This window comes from Chinchilla lanigera, unplaced genomic scaffold, assembly GCF_000276665.1.
Source record: "Chinchilla lanigera isolate Chin_1 unplaced genomic scaffold, ChiLan1.0 scaffold00056, whole genome shotgun sequence".
NCBI lineage: Eukaryota > Metazoa > Chordata > Mammalia > Rodentia > Chinchillidae > Chinchilla > Chinchilla lanigera.
The window spans coordinates 4,989,824-5,005,100 of NW_004955457.1; positions in this window are offsets into that span (position 1 = coordinate 4,989,824).

Sequence of the window (15,277 nt, forward strand, 5' to 3'; positions counted from 1 at the left end):
TATATATATATATCTCCTTCTGTCTTTCTTTCCTCTCTCCTTTCCCCCATCCCAGTTGTTCTTTCCTTTTTGAGCAGTTTCTTTCCTTTCACAATATCTATTGTACCTTTTAGATTCTAATTACTCTTTCATTTTCTTACACTAGGGAGACAATATGATGTTTACACATGTGGGTCCAACCTATTTCACCTATGAGTATGGTCTCTAGTTTCATCCATTTACCTATAAAATTCTCCAATTTATTTTTCTTTAGAGCTGAGTAACACTCCATTGTATAAAAATACCACATCTTTTTTGTCCACTCCTCAGTTGATGGGCATTTGGGTTGTTTCTAAGATTTAGCTATGACAAATTGTGCTGCTATAAACATGGGTGGACATATATCTCTGTGGTATGATGTTTTCAGTTCTTCTGGAAAAATAACCAGAAAGGCAGTAGCTGGATCGATTTTGTGCATGTGGATAATGAGTCTTCCCAGCATTGTTTATCAAAGGAGCTATCTCTTTCCTGATGCCTATGATATTAGTCCCTTTGTCAAAGATCAGATGACTGCAAATGCATGGGGTTGTTTCTGTGTCCTCTATTCTGAGCAATAGTTTTTATAGCATTTAATTCACTGGAAAATGTATATTAATTTACAAAGAGTTATCTTCTAAACCAAATTTTTAAATAAATAATTTCAAACTAACCCAAGTAATTTTATTGAATAGAAGAATTCAAAGCTATAAATATTAGAAAAGGTACCACTGCATGGAAATCTATTTGATTACCTTTCTTGGGTTAGAAAACTTCCATATAAAAACCTGGACATATCTAATACTTTTACTTATTATACAAAGTTTTCCTTTCCTGTCACTACTATAAACAGGGAAAGAAAAATCTCCATCTCCATCAGTTTTATGTACGCTTACTTTAAACCAAGAAATTAATTCAGAATTTAGGACTGCTAAGTACAGAGCCTTTCATTTAACATTTTATCACATTCTTTCTCCAATCTTCAGAATAATTTTTAATCTAAGCCTTTCCAAACAACATATTTCCCTTCTAAATGACTCCAAGGTCAAAGACTAATTAACCTTTTCTCTTGAAATTTGGCAATGATACAAACCTTGTTGTCTCATTTTAAAGTTTGGACCTGTCTCATAACCTTCCAAAATTATTTAAACACTCTCTAAAATGCCTCATAATTCTTTTTGACTGAGGCAAAATTAATGAAATGCTTAAACTTTCACCCCAGGGGATCTAAATTGAAATCATAATTTAGAAATGTAGAGTTAATCAGAGAGTCTAACTAAGTAAGAACACCAAAGAACTCTGGGACTTCCAGAGTTAACAAAACTGCATTCTTATATGTGTATCATGTGAAGTGGTCAGAAAACCTTAGTTCCACTAGTCTAAGGGTTTTGAGCTGTTAATTAAATGTGCATGTGTTCACTTTCCCAGTAAATAATAGGGAAAATTATATTTTGGGTCTTCGCCTCAATGATCTAGAAAGCCATGTACGCACAGAAGAACAGAAAAATAGGGCATGACTGTCCATTTGTGCTTAATACTTAATATTAGGGCACCTTACAACATAACTGGAGTTTCATGTCAGGTTGAAGTCAAATAACAATCTTGTTCCCAAGTTCTTTTTGGTGGTGAATTATAAACAACCAAAGCAAATAATCTGTTCGACATGACTTGTACTATAAACTCCTCCCCATAAACAATCTTTTTGATTCTGTAGCTCAAAGTTACCAGAAATTCTCTAATCTTCTTTATCTTTTCTCATTGGTTAGTCCAAGTGAAACAGCTCATTGTCATAATCTCATCAAATCTGAACAAATACTTCAAGGAAAAGCTTAGGGTTGAATTGCCATTAAAATGTTCCCAATTGACTGTTTGTATTGTTCACTTTTCCAATAGGCATGGAATGGTAAGTGCTAAAGAAATAGAAACCCTAAAATAACTAGACTTAACAACTGAGAGACCATTACACGATTCTAAATAGAAAGAAACTGCAGGATGCTAGAAGAAGAGTGGTGTTCAAAATTACAAACTGAACAGAGAATTATCTGCTCTGCAGACTTCATACTTTTTTCCCCTGTGTTTGTGAGCCATGGCTGAAATTGATTCCCCAGGGTTCAGCCCCAAGGCCATGATCTTTCAACTTTCAGACAAGTAACTCCTTGTGTCATCATTTTTCCTATATCAGAAACTGGACATTTTCACTCACACCCCAGAGTTTCTAGGTCTTGTAGATTTTTTTATTCAACTGGGGACACATGAGAGTTTGTAGAACAATATTGCTAGTTATGCTTCAAAATAGACATACAGGACTTCAAGAAGAATAAAGATTTTAAAAGGACATTCTCTCTCATGAACATTTTTTTGTTTTGCTTTTTAAAGAGGATAAAAATAATTTTAAAAAAACATTAGAAATGATACAGAATTTCACTAAATAAGAAAGCAGTTCAAAAATGGTGCTTATATTGCATATTGTTATCTTCAAGTTAGCTATTCATATTACCAGATATAAGCTTGCAAAATTGGTCAAAAAAATTTAAGCATTAACTGTTCCTTTCAATAAACCAATAGAAATCAGCAGTTCAATTATCCCAGAACATTTTGTTGACACTAACAAAGACTTTTATTGTGCAAGCTTATTGTGCATAACTGCAAGGCATCATTTGTTGGAGATGCAGATTCTCAGGCCACGCTTTAGCTTCACTGACTAAACTGCTGTGGTTACAGTTTGCAATCTCTTGTTAGCAAGTTGCACAGCTGATTCCGAAGTAAGGTGGTTGTTAGCTGCATATTCAGTAGAATCAGAGTGTGAATGGAGTTGGAGTACAAACACACAGAAACAGTACTTGTGGCAAAGATTCTTTGCTCAACCAACCATTAGTCAGGCTTTTGATTCTTCTGCTAGGTTCATCTGAGCACTTCTTTGCGAAATTCAGTTTTAGCAAAGAATCCTGCTAAATCAGTTTAGCAAGAATTCCCCTGTCCCTGATATCCAAAGCCTCTTGATTGCCAGTCAGGTTCCTCGGCCTCCACCATTCCCCAGATGTCTGATCCTCCTGGCCTGTCTTGAGAGAAAGCTGTCAGGTCATCTTACCAAAGCTTCTACTTCCCCAGTGTTTCCTCTTATTAATTTTACAGACACTGACCCTCAAACTGCTTCTTAGCCATAAATTTCCACTTGCCCAAGCTATATTTGGAGTTGAGCCCAGTCTCTCTTTCACAACAAAACTTCTTTACTGAGCTTTGACAAATATCATGGAGTCATTCTTTTTTTCTTTGACACAGTGCTGTAGGAAGTTTCTGGAACTTGGTTCATCCGGTGACTTTATCGCTGCCACTCACAACTGCTACTATGGGTTAACTACCTAAGCTTGCTCAGCTCCAGCTTCCTTGTTTGAGAAGCAAAAACAGTCATAGATACCTTAAAACACCGTTTCATGGATGAAAATACTCTGAAAATACTCAATAAAAGATAGTCACTACAATGCAGCTGCCCTGTAACTGAATACCCCAGATGGCAAGCCAGAACAAAAAACTACTTTGCTTGTATTCCATGAATAAACAAGAGTGTCTCAGAAATAAGAGGCAATTGTAGTTTTAAAAAATTCACATTCTGAAATTAAACCATCTGATTGTAAATGTTAGTGCCATCACTTATTGAGGCAAATTAATTAATATTTATGTCACTTTGTTACTTCCTTTCCAAAACCAGCATATGAGTACCTATACATGTAAAATGGTCAGTAAATGACCATGTAATACTCAACAGATTTGCTCTGACTGCAACAGAAGAACATGTATTTAGTGGAAAAGAGTGAATAATTTTATTTTATAGTTAAGGATAGAAGAAAAAGTGTAAATTACTTAATTAAGGACAAGTGAAATTTTAGAAAAGTAATCGGCCACTATTTTCCACAAATATATTCCCATATCAGAAGAGTTTCATCTATTTAAGAATCCAATAGCTCTACTGATCAAAAATTATACTACACTTAATAACACACAACCTATTCTGCACATAGATTTGACCACTTTTGCCCAACATTTAGTTAAGTTTTTGTGCAGGTCACTAAACTGTCTTCCTGTCTGTGGAAGTGATTATACCATAGTAAGCCTTTCAACACATAACAGTATTACACTTTTGACAACATATTTAAAGCCTACTAGTTGGAAACAATTAAGGATTTACTGACTAAAATTTGCTTTAAATATGTAAAAAGAAAAGACTTGGCTGGTGACAAGATCTGAAAATGCTTTTGACTGCAAATGTCTAGCATTATATCGTGTGTATATCTCAAGTTGAAATAAAATAGAATTGAGCTGACATGGAGCAATGAGAGGGCAATAAAATGGGGATAGGATAAATGCTGTTAGGAAGAAGCCAAATAGAATCTATATTTTATTCACCCCATCCATCTGCACAGCACTGTTGCTTATAGTCAGCATGTCTATCCTAGTTTCTACTTCCAGTGTGAGAGAAGACATTTTGTCTCTTGCTGCTGGTTAGATATATTGATCAAGCAATAAAAAGTAAGCAAAAATATTCTAGGGTGCCATCTTCCCAGACTGTTTTGTTATGTTTTGTGCTTTGGTCAGAGTCAAAGGAAAACTCAAAAACGTATCTCTCATTGTTTTCTTTCAGATGACCATGATCTGGTTATCAAAAGACTTAACCTCTAAAAGAGGAATATTCTGTTAGATCCTTAAAAGTGAAGACAAAATTTGAATTCTTTCTAGGATAAAATGGAAATTGTTTTTGTCTCCCTGCTTTTTTTTTCTTTAGGCTTCAATTTAATTCATGTCACAATGACTTTTTTTGCACACACTAAGTGCTAAACTGTAGACAGAGATGCTGAAGACGTAATTCTTACATTCAAGAAAATGAAAAAAGTCACAGATGTACAAAATGGATGGGTATTCTGTTCTGATAGTTGTCCTAATGCCAACTTTTTATTTCAGTTCTGTCTTCATTATAACTGCCCTTACAAATTTTAGCTTAAACATCTCACCAGCATGAGAAATTTAAATATGCATAAAGCCAAACATACAAGAATTCCTCTCTTCTAAATTAATTTAAATTTTTTAAAAAGTATTCCACACTCCAGGTTAACCTGGGCCATTACAATCTTCCCAATCATCCAATGCTATAAGAGCTAATAGTTTCTTTCTTCATCTCTTAGTTTTTTGTTAAATATTCGGTTATCATGCCTCAGAATTTTCCCAAGGAATTTACTCCATAAAAATATTTTTCTTTCAATTCCTACTACTAACTTCATCTTATTTCAGATATTTCTACATTCAAGGAAAAATGATGATAGTGACCTGCCTCACCCACTTTCATAAACTTGGAACTAAATGAGTAAAAATGTAGTAGACACCGTGGGAATTACTTCCAAGTCCTCCAGTTCACCATGGAAGTCGTCAGCATCATTACTGCCCCTGCGTTTCCTGAGGTGCCATTGTTTGGCTCATACGTTCCTGCTTTGAGCAAGTTTGGTGTATTTCTCATAAATTTCCTTCTTAAAATTATTTATTTCTGTTACTTATAATTACAAGAATTTAGGCTGGGCATACTAAGACACTTAATCCCAGCGCTCAGGAGGCTGAGACAGGAGGATCGCTATGAGTTTGAGGCCAGCCTGGACTACAATTACAAGGACTTCAACCAATACAAAAAGAAATAAGATTGAGTTCAACGAATTAAGTCAGTGATAGTGAACCTTTTAGAATTTACAATGATAGCAAACAGCCCATTGCAGCACATGTGGCATAGATCCGCCAGCACTGAATAAAATAAAACATAATAAGAAGAAAGGTATTGGCCTGGGCGGGCGTGGTGGCACATGCCTGTAATCTCAGCACTTGGGAGGCTGAGGCAGGAGGATTGTTATGAGTTTGAGGCTAGCCTGGGCTACAAAGTGAGTTCAAGGCCACGCTGAACTGCATAACAACATCCTGTCTCAAAAAGACCAAAAAAAAAGGAGGAGATGGACTGTCATCCAGATTTAAAATATTTTACTAAAGCTTATTCAGTACTTTTGACACAAACATTATATATAATAAGGGAATATTAATATCAAAACAGAATTCACAAGGGACTAAAATAACGCTGTGTACATTAAAAAGACTCTCACTGGGTCACTTAAAAACACTTTTTCTTTTTTTGCTGTAATGTTATTTAATCTTACATAAAATGTGCCTTAGGATCTCACCTTCTTCTAGTTTTAGTTTATATATCCACTAAATTGAATATTACTTTAAGTCTTCTGCATAGCAAAACCAGTGCCAAGGCAACCTGTGTTGAAGATGTAAACCATTAAAAGAAACAACCTCTATTTTAAATTAGCAGTTTCTCTATGCATTTATTTACGGTGAAAGTCTAATCATTTCTAAGAGTATCCAAAAAAAGCTAGATTTTGGCTGTATATTTTGCTGTGGTTTAGATCTGAGATGTCCCTCACAAAGTCTTATGTTTGAAGGTAGGGCATGGCCAGAAGCAGGTAGAGGGAATGTGACATGGAAGGGTGTGTTCTTGCCTGGGTCCTCCCTCCTTTTTCTACTTCCTAGTGACCATGTAGCAGACAGCTTTCCCACACCCTGCCATTGCATCATGCCATTTCTGCTTTGGAAGTACCTAACCATGGACTGAACCCACTGACATTGTAAGCCAAAATAACCCTCTCCTCCTTTAAATTGCCATGTCAGCTACTATATTTTGTCCCACTGATGAGAAAGTGATTAATACACGTCAATAAATACACTAACTGCCACAAATTCACAAGGAAAATACCAAAAGCTGAATATTTCTCAGATATAACCTTCTTGTCACTGACCTCCCCCACCACGCCCACTCCACTGCACCAAATTTTAACATCTGTAGGTCTGTCTATCCCCCACAAAAATCTCCTGTTCATTCATATTTTTTAAATCTGTCAATCATATATTAAGTAATAAAGTATAATCAGTTTAAAAATAGAAAACAATTATGTTATTATGGACAAATAACAATTACGTTGGTGAATGGAACAAAAAACCAGTAGAGCGTTGTATTAGGATATATAAAAGCAGAGCTTATCCAAGCTGGAGTGTCGCAGAATACTTAACTGAGGAAATTAGATTAAAGTTGAGACTCCAGAGATGGCCTGCTCCAAACTTACTCTGTTCACACCATTTTTCCTGCCATTGCCAGATGAATATTTAATAAAACTTTCAACATTTTTCCTATGTTCAAAATCTCTTCCTACTAGGAAAATAATTAAACTGAGGAAACTTATCTTTGAGAACCACAAAACTAAGTGTTCTCTAAGGGCTCGCAGAGATCTAAAGCTTCTATGACTATTTTTCAGTATAGGTATAATGTTCCACTTTATGGGAGGCCTGCAATTACTTGAATCTTTCTGATATTTTTATGTAAGAAAAGTTCCCAAGACATGTACATGGTTCATTCCATTTTAAGGAAAATAAACAACAACTTAGCATATGTTTTTTTGTGTGTAATAGGACTTTATGAGCATAGGAAAATACACCAAGCTATTTACAATGGCTGCCTACAGGGAAAAAAGAAAGCAGGAAGACACAGAAAAGAACTAGAAATGCTGTCAAATAACTGAAAAATATCATGGTTTAATTTGAAGGAAAAATTCAAATGGACATTGACCTGTACGATATTTACAAACTTCTAAAAATTAAAGAGTAGGTATTTGATCTTTACCAAAAAGAAATATCACAGGTAAATGACAATATTGATTGAGTAGGTGACAAAACTGTAATAATTGTTATCCTTGGTGTCTGATTTCATTTTAATACTACGCTTGCAATTAAATAATGGTCAAATTTTTGTGATTTTTATGTACAATTCCTGTTACCCACCTTCAAAAGCTGTCTTTAATTCAGCTAAACCCTCTCTCTTCAATCAATTTCCCACTTTCCAAATGAACCCACCAAGTACGTTTTATCAGGAACCTTCAGCTTTACGGTTTGTGTGATAGATATCAAGGTGTGGTAGCCAGGGGTGGCACAGGAGGGAGCAATGAAATTTTTTTTTTTTTTATTTCTGCTCTGTAGCAGACACTGTTTTAGATACTGTTATTCATAAATCTATTTAGTCCTTTAATAATGTGAAAATAGAAGTATGGTCACATTCTCCCTTCTACAAATAAGGAAAGAATTAAGTCACTTTCTTGAGTTTATAGCACAAAAGGAGTACAGTGTCAATTTTCACACAAGACAAACTAACTATAAAACCCTTCCTTTACCGTTCAGGGTTATGAGTCCCTCTGTGGACTCTTTGGTCTTACGAATTGTGTTGGACTATTGTACTTTCTAGTACAGGCAATTCTTTCCTCTCACCCCAAATCCCTTTCCCAAACTTGTATTCTCTCTTACTCTTCCTCCTTCTCTTCCTTTTGTGCCACCTTCCCTTTCCCCTTCTTTTGTTTCCTTCCCTGTCAGTTTAGAATGCCTTGCTAGAACTCATTCGTATTTTAAGCAAACTTTTTTTTGCCCACTAAGACTCAACCCACTTGTGCTCTCCTGCAAGCCACCCTAAAATAACATCTCCAGGTAGACTCCAGAGTCTATCTTCTTCTGTATCCCCAGGATGCCAATTTTGATACTTCTCCCCTGACATTTATCAGTGCCATGACTGCTTGGGTATTTAGCCACTGTAATTAACTAACCCTTGTCCTTCTCCATCACGACTATGAGTCATGTTGGAGAAGCAACCATAATAAATTTTTCTTTGTAATTTCAATACCTAAGACAGAGACCTGGAACAGACCAAAAGCTTAACAAATGCATGTCCAATGAATGGATAAATCTGTTGGGTGACTGTGGGGCTCTGGAGTAGACACATAAATGAACAAAACAACAAACATGAACACGGTATGTGCTCTCTGTTCCTAGAAGACAGCAGAAGCTCTCAGGTGAGTTAACTGTCTGAGGGAGGTTTTGTGTCATGGTAATTAGCTGGAGAGTCATTTCAGAGAATTGATATGTACCTACATCTATGAAGTTTTGTGTGCTGCACCTGTATAAAATGAGCCCTCACTCAGTGCTGACCAGCTGTTGTCTTTGGTGTAACATAAAATATACAATGTGTATACTTAGAAAATGACGCACATAGAAAATCGGTGATGACCAGAAACACTGATTCTCATCCCTATTTCATACAAACTGGTAGATCATTGTTTAGAGCGGAATTAGAGCAAATAAATTAGAAATAACGAACTGTAATACTTTTCACTTTTTTTGGCAAGTTTGGGCGACTGGGTTCCGAGCAACACAAAGCGGCACTCACTAATTTAAATGATAAACAATGAAACAGGTATTTTACAGGAGGAACAGGCAAACCGTAAGGCCTTTGGAAATTGTGAAAACTACTGACTCTCTGATGTTCCAGGTCAGAGGAGCCAATGGCTTTTGCCAACACTTTGAGATGAACTCAGTCCAATCATTCTCAGTTTTCTTGTTACCCCACCTGAGCAAGCATCAGATTGGTTGAGTACGGTCATGTGTCATTGGCTAAGGGATAAATATTAAAATAACTTCAGGAACAGCCCCTGCAAGACTACAATAAAAAAAAATGACAAGTTTCCCATAGAAATGCCAGGGTTCAGAAGCAAGAAAATGAAGAAACAGATATATAGATTCTACAACAGCAAAAATAGCATATCCACTACTTTCTTATGCCCATAATTTTCATAGTAATGTTTAGAATTTAAGCTCCATGGACACAGAAAATTGTACTTGTACTGTACCCTTATCACTGGAATGTTATCTAACATGTAACAAGCCTTCAATAAATATTAGTTAATTTATTACTTCTTCACTAAATAAATTGCATTTGGTTATACTAGTTAGACATCAGGTGGATCCAAGAGGAAAATGAATAGATTCAGTAAACTTTGAGTGAAAGCAAAAATTTGAGAAAGAATCAAAGCCTCAAGTAGGCTCTAAGTGAGAACCTGAATGGACAGAGAACTGCAGGAAGGGTCCTGAAGTTTATAAAATTTTAGTAGCAGAATTCACATAGCAGCAAGTCATAGGAAAGATGGAGGGAAGTAATATTCACTGAGTGCCTACATTCTGACTGCTGTTGTAGGCACTTTTCGTATTCTGTCTCATTCAGTTGCTACACAAAAACTTTGTGGAATGTTAAAAAAGTATTGACTATGACAGAGTGTGGACTTTATTTACTGCATAGTCAAGTGTACAACTGGCCCTTGACCTAAGATACCCTCCAGTAAGCACACATTTGATTTGCACAATGGGGCCTTTGGCACTGGCAAAGGGCAAAAAGTCAACATTGCTGGTCAGAGGAGCAAGAATCTTTATAGCCCATCCCCGCCTCACTTTCAAGCACACCCACTACAGGAAAAAAAAATGCCAGCACTGTACATGTGCCAACATGAACCCTCTCTAGTATGTATAGATAGTCCTACCAGCTTACCTTCGCAGACGCCGCCTTGTCCTCTAGTTGCTAACGTGGATAGAACCCAGCTTTCTGTCCTGAAATACTACTGGTTTCAGGTAGAAAAGAAGCTGTCTCCAGATTGTTCTTTATACTGACACTTAACCTCTATAGTATCTAGTTTGTGCTTACTTTACAGGCGACAAAACAGAAGGACCGATAAGAAAAAGAGTTGCTTAATATTTCACAGCGAGTTACTGTCAGGGCCAGGACTTTAACCTGGGTCTCCCATTTTCCAATTCAGTTTTTTTCTATTCCTCAGCATTTGTGCAGATTCTGTGGTAACTTTGAGGTGTCCACCACAACCTTCTCATAAATCCTAGAGATCAGAATCATGGGCTTTAAGAATTGTTAACTTATCTATTTTCAGTCTCACCAACATGATGGTATAGTCTTTCTAATTATTTAATATGGTCATGAGGTCCTTGAACCCAAGAAATAATCTCTGGAGATTTTTGATGTGAAAGTATTTCAGCCATCCAGATAGAAAAGACCCTTAGTACCTGAGTCAATAGCACCCTCTGGTTGACAGAAGCAAAGGAAAGCAGCAAAAGCTTAATAGTTCAGAATACTGGAAGTCATTAAGCTTTCAGAGTATCTCACACCCATTTTGAGTTCAAAAAAGAAAAGATGTTCAGCATCAGTAGTCACTAAGAAAATGCAAATGAAATAAAAAAGACTGATAATGACAAGTGTTGAAGAAGATTCAGAGAAATCAGAGATTCTATATATCCTAGTGCAACTGTAACAAGTATAGTTGCTTTGAAATTCCTTTGCTAGTTTAAAGTAAAAATAAATTTATTGTGTTATTCAATAATTCAACCCCTAGGTATCTACTCAAGAAAAATGAGATGAAAAATATGTTCTCACAAAGATGTGTATGCATATATCCATGGAAATATTATTCATAATAGCCCAAATATAGAAATAATCTGAATATTTATTAGTCAGGGAATGGATAAACAAAAGGTAGTATATGCATACAAAGGTATATTATTCAATCATAAAACAGAGCAAACTAATGATAAGTGCTATCACATGGATAAACTTTAAAACTTCATCCAAACTAAAAGAAGCTAGATGCAGAAGGCTAAATACTGCCTGATTCCAGTTAGATAAAATGTCCAGAAAAGTCTACTCTATCAGGCAGAATGTAAATTAGAAACTGGTTGGACTGGAGGTAGAAACAAAAACTGATTCCAAAAGAACATGCATTCTTTTGGGATTGGTAGAAATGCTTTAAAACTAAATAGCGGTGGCTACATAACTCTGAGAACTACTAATAGTAGTTCGGTTATACATCTAAATGACTGCATAATGTAGTATACAAATTAAAATGTAATAAAACTTTTTAAACAAAAGGTAAGACTTCTATTTTGTCTAAGGTAGCATAAAAGGAACTTGATATACATTTCCACATGAAACAATTATATATATATATATATATATATATATATATATATATATATATAATATTATATGTATTGTATAGTTTATATACTGCTTTTCCCGGCCTAGAAAAGTACGCAGTCAATTATAAGCACAAAAGACTGGATATAAATGTGGGGTGTGACTGTCCCATCTTAGTGTCTTCACGATTTTTCAGGCTTTGGCTAAGAGACTTGGGACTGAGGCACAGTCGAGTGGACACTGAGTTTCATAATATGAAGCCAGGAACCCAGGGAACAAAGGCAGCCAAAGTTCTTAGTAGAGTATCATAGCACAGTGAACTACATAGAAAGAACTTTGGAGATCTACACAGTCATTTTCAAACATTCAGCACTGCAGGAACTACCTGAAAGGATTAGAGGGAACACTGAGACTTAAAATGTCACAGGGTAGTAGACAAAGTTAGAAAATCTTGCTTGAACAGTGGAGAATAACTAGCCCTAAACTAAACATGGATATGATGCCACCTAAAAAATCACAAGAGCAGGACCAAAAGGATAAAACTGTCATCAAGTAACTTAGCTGTGCTCTAGAACAAAGCTCAGGAATACTTATAATAGATGTAAAAATCTCTAGCACTAAATAAATCACAATGTCTAACATACAATTAGAAATTATCAAGAATGCAGAGAAGCAGAAAAATATGACTTATAATATGGAAAAAATAAAAAAAATCAGTCAATCAAAATTGACTAATAAGTAACACGTATTCAAATTAGCAGGAAAGAAAAAGCATTTACTGTTTACTATATTCAAACAATTAAGTAGAAGTTATAAAAGTTATAAAAAGAGACAGGTATTGAATATATGGAAATGAAACCTATATATCTGACATGGAAAATCTACAGGATGAGATTGACATCAGTTATTAGGAGACAAAAAATCAGTGAACTCAAAGATATAGCAATGAAAACTCTCTAAAAATGAAACATAAAGAGAAAAAAAAAATTCTGTGAAAAATGAACAAAGCCTCAGTGAGTTTCTAGAAATTTTAGGCAGTTTAGTATATAGTACTTGGGGTCCCCCCAAAAAAATTACACATGACAAAAAAGTGGCAGAAATTTTCTGAATTTCAGAAAAACACCTAGTTAAAATATCAATAATAGGCAAATACAATATACATAAAAACCTCACACCAAAAACATTATAACCCTCTTGCTCAAAACCACTGAGAAAGAGAAAAAGTTCTGTAAAACAGACACAAAATGAAATATTTTATAGAAAGGAACACAGAAAATGATGATAGCATATTTCTCCTGAAAACTCATACTGGAGAAGACCATATTTAAGCAACTGAAAGAAAAACAAATCTGTCTGTCTATAATTCTATAATAAAAAACTTCCAAGAAATTAGTTGTTAGGGAAATACAAGTTATAACTACAATGAGATGCAATAAGGATGGCTAATATTGAAAATAACTGACAATACCAAATATTGGTGAGGTTCTGGAAAGAATGGAATTCATACACTGCTGTGGGGAAGATAAAATGTGACAACCACTTTGGTAAACATTTTGAAAGTTTCACCAAAAACTGAGTACACCAGATATAATCATGCAAAATTGGTCAAGAAAAAAAATTTAAGCATTAACTATTCCTTTCAATAAACCAATAACATTAAAATAAAAATTAAAAAATTTATAAAAACACGTAATATATACTTACCATGTGATCCACTCATGTCATCCCTGGATTTTTTTTTATTTCAAAGAGAAAACACAAGAAAAACAATGATACAAAATTTCAAAACAAGATAGTAGGAGAGTAACAGTGGTTACTGCATTGCATGTTGTTATCTTCAAAGTAGGTGCTCAGATTACAAGACATAGGCATGAAAAATTGATCTAACAATACAAGCACGAACCTTTTTTCTCAATGAACTAATAGAAATTAGTAGTATAACTATCTTAACTATCATGTGTGCATGTTTATTTTTCCTTTTCCTTTCTTTTCTCTTTCCCCTATCTCTGTTTCTCTACCCTTTTGAACAGTTTCTTCCCACTTCACAATATCTATTGTAAATTTTGGGTATTTACTCTCTCAGCTTCTTAATTAGGGAGACAATACAAAAATATATGAGTCTGTTTTATTTCACTTATGCTTATGGTCTCAAGTTGCATCCACTTATCGATAAAAGTCTCCAGTTTACCCTTCTTCATGGTTGAATAGTACTCCATTCTATAAACATATCATATCTTTTTTATCCATTCCTCAGTTGATGGGCATTTGGGTTATTTTCAAGATTTAGCTATTACAAACTGTTTTGCTATAAATATGAGTGCACATACATCGCTGTGATATGATGTTTTTAATTCTTCTGGGAAAATTCCCAGAAGGGGAATAGCTGGATCAAATTGGACCTCTAATCCTAGCTTTCTGAAGGAACTCCAAATTGACTTTCATAGTGGTTGCACCAGCCTACATTCCCAGCAACAGTGAAGAAAGATTCTTATTTCCCCGCAGTCCTGCCAGCACTTGTTATTGGTTGATTTTTTTGATAATAGCCATTCTTTCTAGGATGAGATGAAATCTCAGTGTTGTTTAATTTGTATCTCTTAAGTGACCAGTGATATTGAACATTTTTACTATGTTTATTTGCCATTTGTATTTCTTCATCTGAGAAGTGTGTATTCATCGCAGATGCCACTTTTTCGATTGGGTCTTTGAAATTTGGGGGTTAAAATTTTTTTTCAACTCTTTATTTGTTCTAGACATAAGTTCTTTGTCTGAAGAAAATTAGTAAATTTTTTCCCACTCTCTGGGTTGTCTTTTCACTCTGTCTGTGATTTCTTTTGATGTGCATAAGGTTTTTAATAAGATGAGATTTCAGTTTGTGATTTGTTTATGAACTCTCTGCCAAAACCTATGTCTTCAAGATTTCTTCCTACTTTCTCTTCCAGTAGATTGAGTGTTTCTGTTTTACTCTTTAGATCTTTGATCCATTTTGACTTCACTTTAGTGCATGATGATAGACACAGGTCTAGTTTTAGTCTTTAATATATTGAGAGCTAGTCTTCCCACCACCATTTATTAAAGAGGCTATCTTTCTTCCAGTTAACATGTTTGGCACCTTTGTCAAAGATAAGATGGCTGAGTGTGTTTGCAGCTGTGTTTTAATATTCTAATCCATTCCACTGATCCTTAGGTATGTGCTTTTTGCCAGTACCATGCTGATTTGATCACTGTAGCTTTGCAGTATAATTTCTAGTTAGTGATTGTGGTGCCTCCTACCTTGCCTTTTTTGCCTGGAGTTGCTTTTGCTTTTCTAGTTCTCTTCTTGTTCCAAATGAATTTTAGGAATATTTTCTCTAGTTCTGTGAGGTATGGTAGTGGAATTTTGATTAGGAT